This window comes from Carassius gibelio, chromosome A7 (genome assembly GCF_023724105.1).
Source record: "Carassius gibelio isolate Cgi1373 ecotype wild population from Czech Republic chromosome A7, carGib1.2-hapl.c, whole genome shotgun sequence".
NCBI classification, from domain to species: Eukaryota; Metazoa; Chordata; class Actinopteri; order Cypriniformes; family Cyprinidae; genus Carassius; species Carassius gibelio.
This window is the reverse complement of record NC_068377.1, coordinates 21757098-21779329: the sequence shown is the minus strand read 5'-3', so window position 1 is coordinate 21779329 and position 22232 is coordinate 21757098. Positions and strand designations below refer to the sequence as shown.

Sequence of the window (22232 nt, the reverse complement as noted above, 5' to 3'; positions counted from 1 at the left end):
TTTATCTAGTGAATGTATTTGTGTCAATACTATGTCACTGAAGATTAGATACTAAGTATAGAAGGTTTCACTCCTGCAGGGCTGACTCCACAGTTAGTACACAATAGGATTAATGACTGTTAAACCTATAGATGTGATGCTGACCTCTATTACTTTCAGGGCATGTCTGGTGTATTTGTGCAAGATAACTAGCAACAGTAATAATAATATAATATGGAGTAATGAAATCTGAGTAAATAGAAATGTGGAATTGTGAGGCACAAATCAAGGTGTGCCCTGTTTCTGATTACTTTGATCACTTGAAGCATTTCACAGTACTATAATATAACATATTCTGATGAGGTAATGCATGGTGTACATCACAGAGCTATAATTTTAGGTTATGTGTTATTTCGCAAGCATGTCTATTCTCTGTAATGATTGGACCAGTCAGTAACTGTCACAAAAAAATAAAAAAATCCATTCATCCCCTGCAAAACTATTTGTTGCATACAGCACAGGTGTTTAGGCAAGTGATACCTTTAGTGCTCTTGGTAAAAATTACATCTAAGGAACTTTTACCTATTTGGCCTTTAGCCCCATGGAGATGTGTGTGTGTGAGGGGTTCAATGTAAAGTCAAATATTTTTGAATCTGACTCATGAATTAAAAAAAACAAAAAGCTATTTAACATTATTTAAAACTGCACAACGTGCAGGTGAAAAGTCATGACTATTTCTTCAAATGTGTCTCATATTTTCAAGCAGCCTTTAATTTTGTTTTCTTTGAAATTCTTCACAAAGCCTGCCAGTCTCAGTACCAAAACGATATTTTATACAATTTTTATTTATTTATTTATTTTTTTACTAAAAACAATATAAATTAACCAATAGACAACAGAAGTTAAAAACGCAATGACAACTAAAACCATACTCTTTTATTTCCAAAAACACCTTTCTCCACGTGTTCATGGACTTCAGTGGACCAGACCTCCCTCTACTGGAGAACTGCCGCACTCAGACGTGGCTCGACCGTTGCTAAGAGGATTCAACGGCAACGCTGATTGGTTGAGCGTGCACAAGTGAACCAATAGGAAGAGTCGATATATTGCAAGGTTTCTCATGGAAAGCGTCTAGTTACGTGAAGTTGAGTTGAAGCTAATAAGATTTCGATAAACAATAATGTATTTTTGATAAAAAAATAAACTATAAAACACTGTAAGTTTCTCGCTTGAAACGTTTTGCCACACGATAATTCTGAAATGCGCTCTAACGTTACCCATAAACCCTAATGTCACATCTCTCACCGAAACGAGCAAGTTTGTTGAGGACCATGTCATCCAAATTCAACTTCAGCTTCAGAAGAAGAGAGAAGAAAGAATTTGTAAGTTTTCTATCGCGTAAATATGATAAGTAACATTTTGTGGTGAACTAATTTAGCTGCTGAAAAGCCTGTGTTACTACGCAACATACAAAAAGACAGATTAATGCAGACCTGAGTATTTATGTTGATAGCAGTGGCACTCGGTTGCTTTAACGTGAATCCTGTGATGTAGTAAATGTAATCCTGTGTGTTGTTGTGGTTGTTTAGCGGAACATAGCTCCTGGTTTGATCCCTGCTGCCACCATTGCCCACAGACCCGCTGTTCCCCGCACTCCTCCCCCACGGAGCCCCAACCCCTCTCCAGAGAGACCCAGGTACACCCACATACTGTACCATATCCCTATCCATTCATATCACATTTGTTGTCCTCCATCATTTTTCTCATCTCTCAGTGCATTTATAATCTTGAGAGCCTATTAATTCACTCATCGTTAGCCATAAAGTGTTATACAACTAACTGTACATACCTGTTTCAAGATCTTCACACTTTTTTGTTTAATCTGTAAACCTTGTAATCTTGCTGATATCTGTCACAGGTCTGCCTTGGCAGCTGCTATATTATCTTCCTCCCTGATGGGCCGTACTGTTGCCATTCCTCCTCCACGCCAAAGGTCTTACTCTGAGAGTGATTGTTCACGTGCGGACACAGACAGCCAAACTGGCTTTGAGGCCTATGCTGCCACTGCACTTTATACCAGGTATTATGGTGCACTGTTTCACTGACCTTAATCTGGTATCCCTAACCATTTATTTTGCCAGTGGGACACCTCTGACAGCAAGTATTTACCTGAAGTCCCCCTGAAAGTTTAAGTTAATATTTCAATAATTTAACAAACACATCCACATGTTCATATTTTTCTGATGTTGGTTAAATAAAATGGTCACATGATATGGAAGTAAACAAATATGTATTTCTTTATCTGTAAGAATTGTATCTTGATTGTTTTTATTCAAACTAATTTATAAAAAAATTTTTTTTTAGCATTTTATGGGTTTGATTTTGTTTTGTAAGGAAAACTTGGTAGAACTGACCCTCAAGTCATTCTAAACCCATGTGATGTACTTTTTTCAATAAATGGAACACAAAATATTATTATTATTTATTTTCTTTTTTTAAGCTGGTGCCCCTTTCAATGTATGAAAGTGAATGACGACTCAGAAATGACAAAAAAGCCACAAAGTTGTTGTTCAGAAGACTTGAAATATAGTGCTTAAGTCATATGGACCCCTTTTATTATACTTCTGTGGTGTTTTATTATCATTTTTTTAAGTTTTGAAAACAACTACTTTAGTCTTTTGCAATTTCTCCTTTTTTATATGGAGGGAAGAACATAATGACACAAGGGTGAGTTTCATTTTGTGGGAACTAATCCTTTAAGTGAATCTGAAAGCACATCATTATTATCATTATTATAATGCAGCAGGATGCATTGATGTTTTTGGTTCAGCAGAAGGCAAAGTAGTTTACTTACACATTTATTAGTCTTTGGTCTGATTGCCTCCCCATGATAGAATGTGTTACAGACAGCGGTTTAAAACGCATTAGCTGGTTATCACATTTAATGTTATTTAAATATGTCAGCTTTGCTTTCTTAAGCAAAACATGTAAAATAATGTATTTGCTCTCTCACTTTAGAGACACCTGGCCAGATTCAGTGACAAGAAGACCCCCTGTGGCTTCCCCAGGACATTCTGATGATGACGAAGGGGGTGACAGTGATGAGGTGGAGTCAGATGAAGATCATGTATATCAGTCCCTTGAGAGACAGAGCAGAGCTGATGACATAAATGTTGTATACGCCGTGCCATTAAAACACAGGAAGGTACAGTGGTGAATGTGGGTTTGGTTGGATCTGTGTATGGAGTGCTTTGTCCCGTTAAGCATTTACTAATATTCACCATGAGGTGGAGCTTCTGATTCACTCAAATCCTGCTCTTAATCAATACCTAGTCTGAGATAATAAAGAATTTAAAGAACCTGCATTAACCTGCATCATTCACATCATTATATATATTGATATAGTTGACTGGCTGAATGAATTGCTCTGTCAGGGCAAGACCAATTCAGACGTTGGTGAAGAGACTGAAGACTCTGCATTTGATATTGTGTCTCCCCTACAGACTGAAGGTTAGAAGTAACAAAGAGTGTTAAAATATATTTATGAAAGCCATTCATGCTCAACAAGGCTGCATTTCATTGATCAAACATACAACAAAATAGTAAAATAGTGAAATATTACTATAATTGAATATAAGTATTTTGTCTTTGAATATATTTTAAAATGTAGTTTATTCTTGTGATGGCAAAGCTGAATTTTCAGCAGCCATTACTGCAGTCTTCAGTGTCATATGAAAAAAAAAAGTAAATATGTGTTAAAATCTATTTAATATGTGATTTGATGCCGCAATGAATCTGTAATATTTGATGAATAGAAAAATAGTATTTATTCAAAGCATAAATCTTTTGTAACAATTTAAAAGTTCTTACCGTTGCTTTTGATCAATCAATTAAATACATCTTTATGAATAAAAGGGGATCATTTTTTTGCCAAAAGTATTGCAGTCATGGATAAAAAATACAAAATGAACTGTCTGAGAGCACAAACAGAGAAATACTGTATGACCAAGGAAAACAGGATTTTTTTTTCTAGCCGGATAATTTTGCATTAATATTTCAGTTTTGTGCAATAGGATTTTAAATGTGAAAAGTATGTTTTGATTCATACTTACAAATTTTATTGCATTATTATTATTGTTCGATCCATGACCATTGTTGCTATTTTTTAAATTTTGCTTTAACTTTAACATTTTGTACAATATACTTTTTCATGGCTTTTAAATTTTGGTTTGTCTTATAATTTTTTTATCCATGACTGCAATACTTTTGGCAGAAAATTTATCCCATATAAGAGCCCTGGTAATTTTGCAGCTTCATGGTTATAATTAATACAATTTTGTATTTCAGGGGAAATTGTGGTACAGGAAGGAGCAGCTAAAATGGTAAGAGAACCTCTCTTCACTTCAGATTTAATGAGAAGCTGAAGTCATTGTGCCCTATCATACACCCAGCGCAATGCTGTCATACTCTTTTGCTAGTTTCAGCCTGACGCAGTTCACATTTTCATGTCTGCATGTTCAAGATTTGAGAAAGGAAAATGTGTTAAGACTGCTTATGTGCATGCTGCAACCAGATTTCATGATCAGTTAGGATTTAAAGTGGATATTGTATACAATTTCTCACCTTTTTTATTCCTTTTTTTTGCATTTTATTAGGTTTCTGCTAGCTCAGAAAAGTAAAAAAAAAAAAACATGCAGCCAGTTTGTTATGGGCTGTCTGAGTCTGAAACTGTGTCATCCGGCAAGTTGTTTTAATTTCAGCCGGTTACGAGATAGCTCGCTATTTGAAAAAGACCACCTCCTGGCTTAAAGGATTAGTGTTCATGTCTTTCTTCAGTCGCAAAGAAATTAAGGTTTTTGAGGGATACATTCCACGGTTTTTAGTGGACTCCAATGGTGGCCAATGGGTTGAAGGTTCAAATTGCAGTTTCAGTGTAGCTTCAAAGGGTTCTGCACGATCCTAGCTGAGGAATAGGGGTCTAGTGGAACGATCAGTTTTTTTTTTTTTTTTAAATACAAATTTACAAAATACAAAAATTATTTTTAACCAAAAATGCTCGTCTTGCACTAGCTCGACTTCACGCATTGCGTAGTTACATTGGAAAGGTCACATGTAACGTAGGCAGAAGTTCCGACCCAATGATTACAAGCGAACGTGCCAAGAAATTCAAATGCCCTTTACAAAAGGGTAAAACAACTATGTCAGACGATTATGAAGTTGGAGGAGAAAATGAGATGGAGTTTTTCACCTTACAATACCATGGCTTTGGGAACTAGAGGTGCTGAAGGATTGGACTACTGCAACTCTCTTTATCTTGGCATTTCTAAATCCTCCATCGCTCGTCTCCAGTTAGTAAAAATAGCCACTGATAAATTCCTTAAAGGACAACGTAAATTGGATCACGTTGCTCCAATTTTGAAATTGTTGCATTGGTTAACTGTGTATCTTAAAATTGAGTCTTAAAACTCTTCTCTATGTTTTTAAATCTATAAATAATCTGGCACCAAGCTATCTGTAGCACTTTATTTTACAGTTCCTCATACAGACTATGTACTTATTATAGTAATTACAATAACTATGTAATAACTAGGTAGTAACCCTGAACCTACCCCTAAACCTAAGGGTAGTTACCTTGTATTACCATACTTTCTTAGATAAATACACTGTAAGTACACTAGAAGTACATGTAAATACACATACTATAAAATAAAGTGCAACCGAATCTGATCAATTTATCCATACAATCCTACACAAATTCTGAGGTCTGGTGATCAAAGACTACTCTCTGTCCCCAGATCATGGTTAAAGCATAGAGGTGATAGAGACTTTGTGGTTGCTGGCCCCAAGCTGTGGAACAGCCTTCACAGCCTATATCAGATTGGTACAGTCTTTAAATGTTTTAAATCATCTCTTAAAACCTATTTCTATTCTTTGGCTTTTCATTTATTCTGAGATTATTATATAAATCATGTGTTCTTTGTCTTAGTTTGTTCAGCACTTTGCTCAGCTGTGCTTGCTGCTTTTAAATGTGCTATATAAATAAAACTTGAAACTTGAAAGACCACTATATGGAGACAAATCCTGGAATGTTTTCCTCAAAAACCCTGATTTCTTTGCGACTGAAGACAGAAAGACATGAACATCTTGGATGACATGGGGGTTTGTAAATTATCAGGATATTTTTATTCTGGAAGTGAACTAATCTTTTAAAGGAGTATAAATGAAAATCAGACAGGATGAGAGAGAGTGGGAAGGTGTTTAGACTGGGTGTCAACAAGAAATATTTCGAACATAGAGCTATTTCTGACCCAGCTATTCAGTTATTTCTGATACAAGAGACTATCTCAACCATTCTGATTCCTTATTCAGCAAGTGGCCTTCTGATATGACAGCTAAAACATCTATACATTCTCACACACACACACACACACACACACACCCCCGCCCAATTAGGCCATGTGAACCTGTTCTTGGTTAATATGCAGACACACGTATACACATGAACACTGACCAGCCCGTTGCTGTCTCATATTTCCATGTTGTCAGATCTGAATGCAACCATTCCCGTAGGTGCTTTGAGACCTTTACCAGAGGATCTGCAATCTAATTGCTCATTGGTAGAGATGAACTGCCTCTAATGATCAAGCACAGTGCACTTTTCACTATTAGATGTACTTAGTAATGCAGTCTGCCTTCAGTCTGTTTCAGTCTGTGGTCTTTGATATTCTGCAGTAAGACACCTTTAATCAGTTAACTTCTCTCTGTCTCCATAGCAGCCATCATTGCCACGACAACCAGGATCAGGCTCTCATGGGAGCATGGCATCTCCAGGTACTTCCCCTGTCTGCCATACATTATCCATCACTCCACAGCAGATCATGTGCGATGCCATCTGTGCTAATTTCGGAATATTTTTGTCAGTCAATGTGAAACGTGCCCCCTTTTTAAGAATCCTCAAGGCTTTGAAAGAAAAGCATAGTTTTTGTTTAATTTTGAAAGAGAGCAAATTAAGGACACTGTGAACACCTAAATGATGTTCAGTTTATTCAGGGACAGCTTTCAACAGACTGGAGACAAATGAAGTGGTTACTGTGTGATTATACATCTGTGAGAGGCTCATTGAAGTTTCCTGAAGGAAAAGAAAAAACTGAATAAAGCCTCTGCCAATTTAACTAACGTCTTCTTATTCAGCTCCTCTTACAAGCTTATTGTTGTCAGCAATGAGATGTGAGGGACTATAACTATAATGACTATGAGGACAGAGAATGGAATTACCTTAACATTTGTCTTGATATATTCCTCGCTTCCCCTCTTCCCCCACGGGCCTCCACAGCCTTATCACCCTAAAAAGGAAATTGCTGTTAAGATTTAAATGTAAGTATCCTGTGTGCTGTGTTGGCATCAGGATTGTTAGCCATGAAACAAATTAACTTTTGGCCAAAAAAAACAAACAACAAAAGGCTACAATGCAAATGATGAACACCGTGAAGGTGCGTGGTGTGCACACTTTACCAGACATGCTTATGCTTTGACTTAAGATGTTCTAACTCTTAAATATAATTTACTCAAAAAAATGTTTTTAAACAAGTACAATTTAACAATGTGGAACAAGTTTTGTGGTGCCACTAACACTCTTATTGTCCAGCTCACAGTTAGCCCCTGTATGTGTTTTTACATCTTCAAATCTGAGGTAAAAGTTGCACTCAAGGTCAAGTGGCAGATGGAAACAGACCAGCATTAGTGGAAGAGTGGAAGAGGATTGCAGGAAGGATGGATTTACCCTCTGAAACAGAGCATGAAACAGCAGGTCTGGCCACTTGCTGCATAGTGTTTAATTGACAATTGCCAAGCTTTTTATGAACCAGCAGACAATGGCACCCTTTACAGCAATAGAGACTTCCAGTGAAAGAAGAACTTTGCTGGAGGAGGAAATGAGGATGACCTTGAGGTCTGATTTAGGGCTGAAATGTCAGAAGCACAGACACAATCTTGTCTGTGTTTGTAATGTTAGAGACCAAAGGCACAGACAGATCAAGGAAAACTAGGAGTCACAATGTGGGCTTTTCACCTTCATATCCAATTTTTTGTCTGAGGAGGTGGTTGAAGAAGGTGAGAAATCACAGAGGATTTCACTAAAGCTGTCTGTGGATGAGAGATGGGAAGGTGGAAACTGTAGGTGTGAGATTCAAAGGTAATCAGATAAATGGAGGGTATGAGAGTACACATGAGGGAGAAGCAACTGCTACAATATGAGGTTGGTTGCCAATCATGTGTTTTTTGGCAAACAAGTGAATCTGAAAGATTAATGGTATAAGGAGATGTTGTAACTGGAGGTCTGGAAGGTTTATAGACACTGGATAATAACAGAAGAAGAAAACTGTATTGATAAAAGTTGATGGCTAAGACTGCTTTAAGCTTAATAATGACATGCGTTATATCTGTGTTCAGTAAATATAAGAATATGCATGAGCTTTCTTTGACAAAACAGATAAAAAAACGTACACTATCATTCAAAAGATTTTTTTTTTAAAGAAATTAAAACTATTATTTAATGTGCCAAGTTTCTGTGGGTCAGTGGTAGAGCATTGTGTTCGCAGCACAAAAGGCTGTGGGTTAAATTCCCAGGCAACACACAAACTGGTAAAAAAAAATAAACGTGTAGCCTGAATACACTGTAAGTTGTTTTGGCTAAAAGTGTCTGCTAAATGTTAATGTAAATTTAACAAGGATGAACTGATCAAAGTGATCGTAAAGACATTTATAATATTTACAAAGATTTCTATTTCAAATTAATGCTGTTTATTTAAACTTTCTGCTTATCAAGGAATCCTGAAAAAATTTATCATAACAATGTTTCTTGAGGACCTTTCTAATATGCTGATTTGGTTTTTTAAAGCATCATGTGACACAAAAAAAACTATAGTGTCATGTAAAATTGATTAACCATCAATAATGAATAAATACAATTTTAAAATATGTTAAAATAGAAAACAGTTATTTTAAATTGTAATAATATTGTGTTCTTGATCAAATAAATGCACCCTGGTGAGAAAAAGATACATCAGTCAAAAACATGTTGATGGTATATAGAATTTATTTTTAATTAAGATGATATACTACCTTGATTAACAGCTCACTTACTCACTCACTTAATTATCAGTCTCACTTATTCTGTTGTACAATTACTCATTTTGCCCAGTCAATGTATCATTCCTTAACTACTTCCCTTACCTCCATGTTTTTCATATTGTTTTTGTCAGGGCTTGATGTCTGGAGTGCGCAGTCTCACAGATCAGTGAATACTTCAAAAAGGAAGACCTCACGAATGAAGGAGAGTCCAGTGAGAGGGAAAGAGAGAGACAGCAGTCCAGGTGAGGGGGCATGAACTCTACTCTTTGACATCTGACCTTTCCAGCTCTTTTGTCTTTCTATTTAATCATTTCGGAGCTAAAATCTCCTAAATCATGGGAAAGTCACTGTAACGCATGGCCCAGAGTGGATAGTTGTGTCATTTCATTGTTCAGTAAATAATTATATTATTTGCTAATGCTGTTTTACAGCTTAAAAACCAAACTCATCCCAACGGATTTGACTAGATTGTCAGGACAATGCTACTTAAAGCTGCGGTAGGTAACTTTTGACGCTTTAGCGGTTAATAAACAGAACTGCTTGTGTCTTGCGGAAGAAATCATAGCCGGAACTACTTCTCTCTGTTTATGTCTATGAAGAATCACAAAGGTACTGGGTTACTCCGCCGCGGTACCCCCGAAGCAATCTAAAATAGTCTGAATATAAACACTTATTATAGGTGTACCCTAGTGATTCAGGACAAGCTAAAAACACAGTTTGGAAAATGGATTCATGGTGTACTCGCTTATTATATACATTTTTCTACATTTTGAACACAAACAAAGTTACGGACCGCAGCTCTGATTGGTTGTTTCTTAACGGGAGCGATGGATTTCTGCAAATGGCAATAGGACCACTGAGAGGAGCCAGAGGAGCTTGATTTTTTTCACAGATTATCTGTCTCATATTCTACTGTCAGGACATAATGACAGGTTTAACAAATATGTAAAAAATATATTTTTACAAAAGTTACCTACTGCAGCTTTAAAGACTAGAGCACAAAAGATTAATGAAATAAACTAATGAACTAGATCTCATTAGTTGTATAAGTTATTTAATAATATTAGGCTTGTCTGTCCCTCATTTGATGTCTATGCTGCTTATTTTATTTAATTACTGTAATTTGATAAATCAGACATTAAAATCAGCCAGGCTAATAGAATTAATCTACTGAGGAATCTCAACAGACTATATAGCGCCAGACTCATTAATGTTTTACCCCAAACAGAATTAAAATAGTCCGTCAGAATTAATATAGTCCGTCTTAAGTCAAACTTTCACATGATTTGTTTGTGTCCTGCAATCCTTCCTGCTGTCCTGTCTTTCCATTTTGTGCTCCTGATGGTGGTGTGTTATGTTGTGCTGTTGCTGTGTTTTGTTTTATATCGTTAAAAGTTCAGTTTTCAGATTCTCGTGTAATGTATTTGCTTTCCTGTGCTGTGTTTTTGATTCTGCGTGTGGCTGTGCTGTGTTGTGTTGTGTTGTGTGGTTTAGAGGGCAATGAAGGGTTGCGCAGTACACTTGTAAAGGAGCTGAGGGAGCAGACTCATATTCTGGCCCAGGAGAAAGAGACGCTGGAGGAGAGATGTTTACAACAGAGTCGGCAAATAGAGCACCTCCAGCAGGAGCTCTGCCACTCTCACACAGGTGCCTCCTCACTCGCTGCTATACATCCCACAGAGCTAACAGAGCCTATTCAAGATTAAAGGGATCCTTCCCCAAAAAATTACAATTCTGTCATCATTTACTTACTCTCATGTTGCTCCACATGCGTACGGCTTTCCCTCTGGAGCGGATGGTGAATTTTTGAAAAATATTCTGGCCACTTTTTCATTGTAGTTTAAAAAACGAATGAAGACTAAAAATTAGTGTCCTAAAATCAGAGTTTTATTATGAACTCAGAAGACTTTGGATATAGACGTATGGACCACTGTAATGATGCTTTTATAACATGTTTATGATAGTTTTGTGTCCTTTTGGAAGCATGAATGTTCCAGTCACCACTCATCGTACAGTAAGCATGACTTGCACCATAAATTATCCTTTTAAAGGGGAAAATATTTTACAGGTTTTGAAATAGCATGAGGAGGAGTGAACAATGACAGAATTTTCATTTTTGGGTGACCTTCAAACAACCTAATGTGGAACAAAATCTACATTGCAAATAGGCATAATCTTTAACATATGCCTACTTTATTTCAAGCAGTGTTCATTTTTGTCATTTTTGACTACTGGACTGTAAGGTCACTTAAAAAAAAAAAACATTTTTAATGAGACTTTTGCTTTTTTCATACTCAGTTTCCACTTTTTTAGGTACAACTTTCTGATTCTGGTTAGAATTTCTAGAACAGCAGCCTTACATTTTCATGGTTCACATTAATATGATGATAGCATTACACACCTACTGATGATTTGTCAGCTGCAAATTCAGGTATATTTTTACTGTACATCATTTTTTGTGTGAATAGCATCTAGAAACTTTTGTGCTCAAAATTCCCAGGAGGTCAGCAGTTTCTGAGATACTCAATCCCCTCAATGAGTGACCAGCAATCATTCCACAGTCAAAATCACTTACTGTAGATCACATTTCTACACTGACCTGTGCTTGGGTTTCAACAAACATTGAAACATGTCTGCATGCTGTGATTGCTACCCTGACATAACTGATAAATTATTTGCCATAACCAGCAGGTATACATGTGTACCTAATAAAGTGGCAACCGAATATACTGTATGGGCATTTCTTATTGTACAGGCATTTTGTCTTAAGGTTGATCTTTATTAAATATAATACATGTAAACTTTTTTTATTTTTATATGAAGGTCACGTCTTTAAAACTGTTTGGCATCGCTTCATTATTCACTTTGGCTTTTTTTCTTAAACCGCTTTTATACTATTTTATTATTTCAATGTTATCCCATATTAATAGTTTTATGTTAAATGTGAAAACCCATCAAAAACAATTAATATGGCATCCTGAATGAGACCTTTCTGTAAATGTGAGTGCAGCCTATTAATGTTTCTCTGGTTGGCTTAACCTGTATCATGGTTAATGGTAAACAAACTTCTCAAACTCCAGACTCAGCTTAAGCTCTGAGTTCAATCCCAAATTATTGTACTTCATAGAAGAAAAATAACAGAAATGGAGGAGGAGATGGCGAGGAGGAGGGGTGCCTGAAGAATTGTTGCTTATATAGGTTCTCCTGCACACTTCCAACGTTTGGAACTTTATTGTAATATTCATGTTCCTATTATTAGTCAGCTCCTATTATTAGTCATTTCCAACACCAAAATAATAGTGATTTTTAGATGCGCTGCAAATTATGCTTGTTTATGGCTGTTCAGGTGAGGAAAAATGAATGGATATCATTTTCCCATGATACAGAAAAATCAAAGTGCCCAGTTGAAGAAACACCCTTTTATGTATACAGCTCTGGGTAGGAGTTCGTGCCTAAATTTGTTTTTCTTTTTTGCTGGTTAATAGTGTAGTTTTGCATAAATCAGCTCTGATCTAACTATGTGTAGTGTGTGTGTGTATGGGTGAGAGCTCTGAGTTACAGAGTCTGAGGCAGCAGGCTCAACAGCTGGTGGATGAGAATGATGGGCTGAAGATGACGGTTCACCGTCTCAATGTGGAGCTCAGCAGATACCAAGCCAGATTTCGACCACTCACCAAGGACGAGGTAAAAGAGCTCACTGTACAGCATTTTCAGGGACAGGTTTGAAAGCATCTTAAAGACATGTCTATAGGCACTACATTAAAAGAGTAAGGAATTTTTGAAATGTTATACTTTTCCAAAAGTTACAGTGAGTGTTCCCTCCCATCAACTAAATATAAAAAGTAATGTATATTTAATGGATGAGGAATCTGCATTTTCTAGCTTTGTTTAAGTTTTCAGAGCTCTGTATATATCAAGAGGAGAGAGCTACGAGTCTATAAATGCATTTTTAATTGCTTCCAAAAGATTATTTGTGGTACTTTTGCATACTGTGGCAAGAAACATGCCACACAGCCTTTAATTAAAATTCTGGAGAAATTCTCTGAAATTATAAATGTTTGAGTTCATGTACGGGACATTATATCTGCATTATTACAGTATATCTCGCTTGCCTTATCCTATGTTTTGATGCGAGAGGTTGGTGCTGTGTGATAACTGAAGTTCATTTCTGCTTATCTGCATTGACTGATTTTGGAGGACCCCTGGAAACTTTGCTTTAATTTTCTTTATAATTAATGAAAAAGGAATGGGCTCTCTTAATTTTTGTAGTATCTGACACTGTCTGCTTTCAGTCTTACAAGGTGTGATTAGCTGTCACCAAAGTAATGATATGCAGCTCTTTCTTTCATCTCCTACTTCCTGTTTAATGCAGAGATGATAGTTTGCAGGGTATTGTAATTTCAAAGGAGCATTAACCAGCGAGAGGTTGAGAGATCTGTGTGTGTGCGCGTGTAATCAGAGATCGTTTCTGCTTTACCCTTCTGTTCAGCTCATCTTAGCCTTATGAATGCATTAGTTATCTTCTAGCGCATCTAAGATGAGACACGTCCAAAAATTAGACCTTTATTTAACCATATCACTATTAATGCTTTGGTGACAACAGTATGTTGTTTATGTATGCTAGGATTTGCATGTAGGAGCATAAAATCGAAAACAGCTGATGTGTTGTACAGTAAGTTTTATGAGCCTTTATTCAGTGAATAAAAAGTGGAAAGCACTCATAGGAATTGCGTAACTGAGCTTATTTAATAAAGCCTCAGGAGAGTTTGACAGCCCAAAAGCACCATGACCTCTTTGCTGTCCATCTTTGAAGGACCAAATATTTCTGTTTTGTCCCGCTGGTATCATTTTAGGGACAGTGGACGGGACAGACTAATCGTATTTTATATTGATGAGGGCTGTCTGAACTTTGAGCCTGTCTGGCTTGCTGGTTCACCAAGAGAATGGCTCTTCTGTTTGCTCAAATACTTCAGTTTAATATATTAATCTGCTTTTCACTCATCTGTACAGTATTCCAATGCCTCACATGTTCCTCATTTAAAGATGAGCTTAGGGCAAAGTGTCTCTAACTGCAATGAATTAGAGATCTGCTGATCACAGAACTGAAGCTATTTCTAAAATGTTCCAATTCCCATTTTCACCTCTCGAGAGGTTTTGTACGGAGCCCAGCACATGACATGAACAAAAAAAAAAAAAACTGTGCAAACGATGGGTTACTTAACGTAATCCCGGGTTCTTTGATAACAGAGTGAGGTGTTTCACTATGGGAATCGCTTTGGGCGTGACCAACTACGGAAGCTCCTATGCCACCACGTCTGTCTTTGACAGACAGGTCGACCTGAGATCAGGCTCCGCCCCCACCTATATTACTCAAGTCGACCCCTACGAAGTCATTAAGAGAGATTTCTTCCCGTTCCTAATAAGGAGGGAAGTGTTGGTGAAACACCTCACTCTGTTATCAAAGAACCCGGGATTACGTTAAGTAACCCATCGTTCTTTTTCTAACTTCTCTCTGTGTTTCACTATGGGAGATATAGACCACTCCCGGATTGCAACGTACGCTATACCAATCATATGGGACTTGACATGCTGACTCCTAACACTGCATGAGCTAAGGATGGCTCAGACACGTTCAGTCTATAAAATCACACAAAAGTGTGTGGTGTGGCCCAGCTTGCTGCAGCACAGATCTCCTGGACCGAAACGCCTCTGAGTAAGGCCCATGATGTCGCCATGCCCCTAGTTGAGTGGGCCCTTAAGCCCTCGGGAGGTTGGGAACCTCTGCATTCATATGCTAAGGAAATAGCTTCTACAATCCAGTGGGACAGTCGCTGACGTGACAATGGCTTCCCCTTGTGAGGAGTAGCCCATGACACGAACAGTTGGTCATTTTTCCTGAAACCTGCTGTCCTTTCTACGTACACACGAAGTGCTCGTACAGGCCAAAAGGTATTCAACCTCCTCTCCTCTGGAGAAGAGAACGGAGGAGGGTGAAAAGCTGCAAGATCTGTAGTTTGACATCTATATGACGAATCCACTACTTTAGGTACGAAAGCCGGGTTAGGGCGAAAGGAAACCCTTGTAAACCCTGTAGAAAACTGCAGACAAGATGGGCTGACCGACAGTGCCTGTAAGTCACTCACCCTCTTAGCTGACACCAGCGCTAACAGTAGTGCTGTCTTGAGCGAGAGAAACTTTAACCCTATAGCTTCCAACGGCTCAAAAGGGTGTTGAGAAAGGGCCTCTAAGACTGTAGACAAATCCCACAATGGGACCATTCGCCTGGCCCCTGGCCTCTTACGTCGTGCCCCCTTCATAAATCGACTTATTAAAGGGTGCTGACCTGCTGTCTTGTCACCAAAACCCACATGACAAGCAGATATAGCCGCTAAGTATACCTTTATCGTAGAAAAAGCTTTCCCTTTATCTAGCAGATCCTGCAGGAAACATAAAATGTCCCTCACTGAACATCGAAAAGGGACAATATGAATCCGTTCACACCATTCTTCAAAGACTCGCCATTTATTACTATACAGTAAACGAGTGGAAGAGGCTCTTGCACTCTGTATAGTGTGTATGACCGATGGGGGCAGACCTGCTGCACTTAAATTCCACCTTTCACGGGCCAGGCCCAGAGAGCTATCCTGTCTGGGTGAGGATGGTAGATCCCCCCCCCCCCGCTTGTGACAGGAGGTCCCTCCGGGGAGGGAGGGGCCACGGCTGACCCGACAGTAGTTGAACTATCTCGGCCACCCAAGGTCTGGATGGCCAACGTGGGTCTATCAGTATCAGCGACAATCCCATTTCCCTCACCCTGGCTAGAGTGGGTGAAATCAGGCTCAGAGGGGGAAATGCATACAGCAGGACATTTGGCCATTGGTGGGCTAAAGCATCCACACCCAATGGTGCATTTCCGTCTGCCAGAGAGAAGTACAGAGGACATTGGGCGTTTTCCTGCGAGGCGAAGAGATCTACGACCGCCTGGCCGTATCTCTGCCATATCTGCTTCACCACCTGGGGATGAAGCTTCCACTCTCCGTACAGGGGATTTCCTCTGGACAACAAGTCTGCCCCCCTGTTCAATATCCCTGGAACATGGGTTGCCCTGATGGATAAAAGACTTATGTCGCACCACACAGTCAGCTCTTTTGCCAGCTGGTGCAGCTGAAGAGAGCGTGTGCCTCCCTGTCGGTTGGTATAAGCAACCATTGTGGAATTGTCTGTTTTCACTAAAACATGCCGACCCCGATGAAGCTCAGAAAATGTTTCAGCGCTAGAAACACTGCCAACAATTCCAAGTAATTTATGTGTTTGTGAATTAGCTGAGGGGGCCAAACGCCGTTCACAGCTCTGCCCATTAGAGTCGCTCCCCAGCCCTTTAATGATGCGTCCGTCGTCATAGTGACTCTCGACGACACTTCCCCCAGGGGAATCCCCGATCTGAGGGTCGCGGGGCTTTTCCAATGTCTGAGCGCTCTGACGCACGCATACGTCACTCTCACCTGTCGGTTGAGATGACACCGAGAACACAGACGCAGGTGCGCGACCCAGCGCTGAAAGACTCTCATTATTAGTAGTCCCAGTCGTACTACAGATATCACTGAAGCCATTAAGCCCAGCATTCGCAGGCACAGTCTGAACGGGACAATTTTCCCTGTCTGAAAACGGGAGAGACACTGAGTGAATGACGCGATCCTCCTCTCTGTCAGAGTGACTCGATAAGAGAGGGAGTTTATACTGAGCCCCAGATATTCTGCGTGCTGAGCTGGCTCTAAGCGGCTCTTTTACATGTTTATTCTGAATCCCAAGCTGTCGAGATGCAATAACACCATGTCTGTGTCTTTGATTGCTTGCTCTTTCGACGAGGCGCAAATCAGATAATCGTCTATGTACGACAGTATTCTTATCCCCCTGTTTCTCAATGGGAAAAGTGCTGCTTCCACACATTTGCTGAATACTCTTGGTGCTAGACACAGACCAAAGGGCATTGTCTGAAATTCGTAAGCAGTGCCTCGAAAAGCAAACCTGAGATACTTCCTGTGAGACGGGTAAATATCTATGTGAAAATACGCGTCTGACAGATCGATCGTCACAAACCAGTCGTTCTGGCGGATGGATCGACAAAGTGTTTTGTGTGTCAACATTTTGAATGAATATTTCCGTAGGTGCTTGTTTAACACACGGAGATCTAGAATTGGACGAAGAGATATGCTCCCCTTCTTTGGGATCACAAAGTAACGGGAATAAAAGCCCTGACAGCTCACTTCCTTTGGCACTACTCTGATGGCTCGTTTTTCTAAAAGAGAGTCTATCTCGGCCGTCAGGACGCGAGCTGACTCTCCCTCGGCCACTGAGGCTATTATACCATTGAATCTGGGTGGTTTCATGGCAAATTGAAGCCTGTATCCCCGTGAAATCGTGTTTACAACCCACGGATGAGCTGCGCATGCGCGCCAACTGAGTATGCGAGCCGAGAGAGGTCCCCTGTATACTTCCCCAACGCCGGCACGTTGTGTTTAATGAGTTGGGGGAGCACGTCGCCCTCAGCCTGTGGCCTGGATGCGATAATGCATTTTTTATTAAACATTCCCCTGAACTGATGGGCATTTGAAAACCCAGTGTAAGTGCTTGGTGACACTTGAGAACGTTTTGAACTTGATTGCTTATAGCTGGAGCCCTTACTGAACTGAGAACAACAGGGCTGGACCCCCTCTTTCTCTTTGCGGGCGGAGAGAGAAGTGACGGGGAACATTCGCGTGTCAGGTCGCACGCTTCTTCTTCCGATCCTCGGGGTGGGGTGGGCGGTTTCTCGCCGCCGCGGCCGCAAATGAATGTTTCCCCCCGGGTCGAGAGCCATCAGATCTCGGACGATAGCCCACTTGCTGTCCGCTGGGAGGCGGTCTCACACTCCTAGCTCCCGTCTGTCTTCCTCTCGCCGCAGCGGCTGCTGCAAAACCTTGCCGTGCTGGCTGAGAGGGTGGTCGCGGTGTTTGCTTGCGCGGTAAACAGAGGTTAAAAGCCTCGTCCTCCTGTTTCCTGAGGGTGCTGGTTTCTCTCATTTTCTCGAGAGCTGGTCCGAAAAGGCCCTTAGTTGGGTCGAACGCAGCGTCCATCACCTCAGCTTTTTGAGCGTCGCCTAAACCAGACAGGTTCAGCCATAACGCTCTCTCACCTGAAACGGCCAAGCCCATAACACGGCCACAGCCCTGAACCGCGCCACGAGAAGAGCGGAGAATTAGGTCGTTTACCACACATATCTCGTCCCAGAGAGCTGGGTTCGGCACTCCTGTATCTAATTGTCGCCCCATCTCCTCCAAAATCTCCGCCTGGTACGCTGACAGTAAAGTCACCGCTTTCAGCGAGCACACTGACTGCGCCGCATACTTGTACATCCTCTGATAGATGGACGCGGTCAGGCGCTCCATCTTGTCCAGCAGCGAAATTTGGGAAGAGGCAGAAATAGATCGACGATATGGATGGAGGTGATAGGCCACTGAAGACTCTATCGCTGGGGGTCCGGCCAGCCCCAGCTCTCCCATTCCTTGCATCTCAAGTTTAGAGCATCCCTTGGTCGGGAGCTTGCTCTTAAAGGGGCTACCCCAATGGCGGGACATCTCCTTCATGCACGGCGGGTAGGAGTTGTCTCGTTGTGGTTTGAGCAGGCGGTAGCCTTTTCCCGTCATAAAGGTCCCTCTCTGCTCCTTCTGAATCCTGGGCCGCGGGCCACGCTAGGCCCAGTTTTGCCGCGGCTCGCTTGCATACCTCGTGCAGGTTACTGTCTGCCTGAGAGCCAGTGTCTGTCGCGCTAGGAGGTCTAGACTGCTGGACAGGGAAGAGAGAGTTGTCTTCCTTCTCCTCTTCGTCCATGTCCAAGTCGAGGAGGTCAGAGTTAGCATCGCCCTCTGCGTCCTCGTCTCCCGGCTCCTCATCCTCGTGTGCGAGAAGGCCATCGAACAGAGGAGGCATATCTGGTGAATCGGCTTCCATCATCTCAGCCCAGCTCGTCGTAGTAGCTCGCTGATGATCGTTAGCCTTAGTTTTCGCGATGGCTCCAGCCAGACATGGGTCCTGCTGACTAGCCACCGCCACTCTCAGCCTTCTCTCCAAAATTTTAACCGGCAATGACGCACAGTGAACGCACGTTTGTGGGTCCGCAAGCGACGTTTGAGCGTGCTTAGCGCCCATGCACACAATGCACATGGGATGGGGATCCCTACCCCAGACGGTTGCTCCACATGATGATGGACACGGGCGGGGTGCGTGTTCCTTCTTCGACTCATTCCCTTTGGCGGGGGTAATGACTGTCGACATGACGGCTGCAGAGAGAAAGAGTGATTCGAAGACTCGTCACAACACGTTAGTCCGATTAATGGTTCACAGGGTAGTTAGCCCTTTTCGCGGCTCGCCCTGACGCTTAAAGCCTATGGTGGCTTGACACCACTGAAAATCCTATCGTCGTGATAACACGCGATAATCTGAACAGAATAGCTCGCCTTGACGCGGACACTATTCGGTGTGACACTCAACACAGTACCAATCCAATCCACTGATGTCGCGTTCGGTAGCGTACTCCAATGACGGCCCGCCAGTTGAACAGTTAAGCGAAATCAGCGAAAAGTTCGGACGTGCTGAGAGAGCTTGTAGTCCCTCACGGGAAGAAAGCGAGAATGACTTCGTAGGGGTCGACCTGAGTAATATAGGTGGGGGCGGAGCCTGATCTCAGGTCGACCTGTCTGTCAAAGACAGACGTGGTGGCATAGGAGCTTCCGTAGTTGGTCACGCCCAAAGCGATTCCCATAGTGAAACACCGAGCGAAGTTAGAAAAAGAACTATTTACTAATTCGTTCCCTCAATGTACTAAGACGGGTACACGGTTACTAATGCATTGCCTCAATTTACTATAGCGTTCCCTCGATTTGCAAAATCGTGCGCACAATTTATAAATCCAGGGAACGAATTAGTAAATCGAGGGAACGCAATAGTAATTGTGTGCACCTTTTAGTACATTAAGGGAATTAATTAGTAAATTGTGCACATGAATTAGTCTACTATTTTTTCTTGTATTTTGTCATGTACGGGGCTCCATAGTTTCGGTTAATATTTTAAGTGTTAAAAAATGATCAGTTCAGTATCAGTTCTGTTCATTTAGTGTGATTGAACATTTAACTGTCCTGGACTCTTGAACTCTAGATGTTAAATGACTGACTTAAATCTGAGCACTGGTGTGTGGTTGGGCAGATGCGAACAGATGGGGAGAGTGGAGACAATGGGAAGGCTAAATATACTCTGTCACTTTTGTTTCAGGTCAGTAGCCTGGATCTCACACACTCTTCTGCTCTTTCTCTCCCGCTGCCCCTCTTTCCAGCTCAGCAGGATTGAAATTTAAGGAAGTTTGGTTCAGTTGTCACATGGGCTTCAGTTAAAGAAGAGTCAGAAGCCTGCTGCTCTTCTGAAACTAGTCTCTTTCTCACTCTATTGACCAGCCTTTGCTTTTTACAGTACTGTTGACTGCTTCCTTTTCTAGCCTCGTGGATCAGTGTAATGCTAAATGTGTCTGAACCCTCTGTTGAGGGCCACAGGAAGTGTGTGTTGGAGGGCTGCTGCAGTGATTAGGGCAGTGGCCGACAACACTGCTGCAATCTGATTGAGTCATTAATCCTGGGGACTCTCAGCAGAGTTACTTTGAATCTAATTAGAGATAAAAAAAAAAGTGCATTGGACACAGGATCACACTACACTTTTACAAATACAATTATTTTAGAATATGTAGCATTTTTTAAACTGTATAAATAATGACTTATTTCTAATTAATTTAATGACCTATAATCTAGTTTCATTGTAACAAAGATAAATCCAACTGCTTTTCATTGACGTCTTTGTGCCAAAAATGAAATGATTCATGCATGGTGCTTTTGTAACCGTAAATATCAGTACTTTGAAACTAGCCCACTGCTCCATCCTTTATTCAAACAATTATAGATCACAGAATTATCACGCAATTATAGATTTAGAAAATAATCCAACTAAGCATTGGGATTGCAGTCCCACAGGCAGCCTTTTAAAAATAACTCTCATTAAGAGTAATTTTTCTTTTCTGAAATCTAAATACATTATCTAAATACTACTGTATGTTGTATAGTTACAGTGCTTTTACTTTCACAATATCTATAGGATAAATGGTGTAACATAACATATAGGCTCAAATGCATTTCTTGTCCTAAATTTCCCAGAGTGCTCAGCTAAAATGCCTGCCAGTGAACGGACCTGCGCCTCCTTGGCTGGTATGTACATTTATGGTTTTCTTTAGCTTTCACTGTGTGTTTGTTTGATTTAGGCTAATACTATCTACACTGTCTCTTTCTAATGTTTCTTATTGGTTACTTATCCTAATGTGATGCATTCACAGGCTTGTTATGAGGACATCTCCTAACAAAATGCTAATTTCTTTCTGTGTGCCAATGTGCATTATTTGAAAAAGACAGTTATGTCCTACACTTTTCAGATTATTTCAACGCTTGTTGTTGTTGGACAGAAGAGAAATGTAGAAGAGAGTTTTATTTGTTTTTGTTTAATGATATGGTTGTACTCTAAATTGGCTTTAGCTGGATATGAAATATTTATCACCTCTGCTGCTGGCTTATGAGGACCATCTGAATGCCAAAGACAAACTCCTCAAGTTCTGTGAGGTGAGTTTGTTTGTATATGTGTGAGAAGGGTAAAGTTGGAGTCAGTTTACTCTTATTAAATATATTTGTGTTTATTTGCAAGAAGTAATTTTCATTTGAGCATTCAAAGTGTATTAAATAACAATGGCAGGACTATGTCTGCTTTGATCTGTGACATTTTTGGGGAATTTTAAAAATTCAGATACTGGAAAGGTAGAAATGTATCACTTTATTGTGATCATTTTTATTGTGTATATATATTTATGTTCCTTGATTATTACACCAGAATGAGAATATAGTACCTAGAAAATGGCAATTTTAAATTTTCCGTCAGTCTTACTACACAATGTAACTACAGGAGAGTCAAGAAAAATATAGAAACTCTTTGGTCTAATCAGATTCAATGATCTATGCTAAGCTAAGCGTGCTGGCGCAAGACCAGGAGATCGACTGAATGTA

General features: G+C 40.4%; 1 pseudogene; it reads left to right on the top strand.

Moving 5' to 3' along the window:
- Nucleotides 1-1114: 1114 nt before the first annotated feature.
- LOC128016829 (centrosomal protein of 89 kDa-like) overlaps nt 1115-22232 on the top strand; it is a 73056-nt pseudogene continuing 51938 nt past the window's right edge.